The sequence below is a fragment of the Gavialis gangeticus genome, unplaced genomic scaffold (genome assembly GCF_001723915.1).
Source record: "Gavialis gangeticus isolate Ggan-Ray unplaced genomic scaffold, GavGan_comp1, whole genome shotgun sequence".
Classification (NCBI taxonomy): domain Eukaryota; kingdom Metazoa; phylum Chordata; order Crocodylia; family Gavialidae; genus Gavialis; species Gavialis gangeticus.
In genome coordinates, this window is record NW_017729025.1 from 42,438,831 (window position 1) to 42,439,212 (window position 382).

Consider the following 382-nt stretch of genomic DNA (forward strand, 5'->3'; position numbering starts at 1 on the left):
GGGGAAGGGGGGGGGGGGGGCACGGCCTGTGTACCTAGATCTGCACAGGGTGCAGACGGGGCGGGCTACAGCTGCAGGCTGGGGCCGGGGCTGTCCTGGGCTCTTCCCAGCAGGGGCTGGGCTGGGCTTGGGGCAGACGGTGATGGCACTGGGAGGGTTACCAGGTTCAAATGAACATTAGTGAAAGAGTCTTCCTACTTTCGCTCCTTATTGTGCATAAGGTACCTTGAGATAAAGACTCTACAGGGAAGTGCAAAGTAGTATATTACAAAAATCCACATAGCTCTTGAGGCAGCCATATTTTTAAAAGCTTTTATGAAGAGAGTCAGAGACCTTATTTATTTATTTTTTACTCAAAAATGTTGTTCAACCAGCAAGCTAC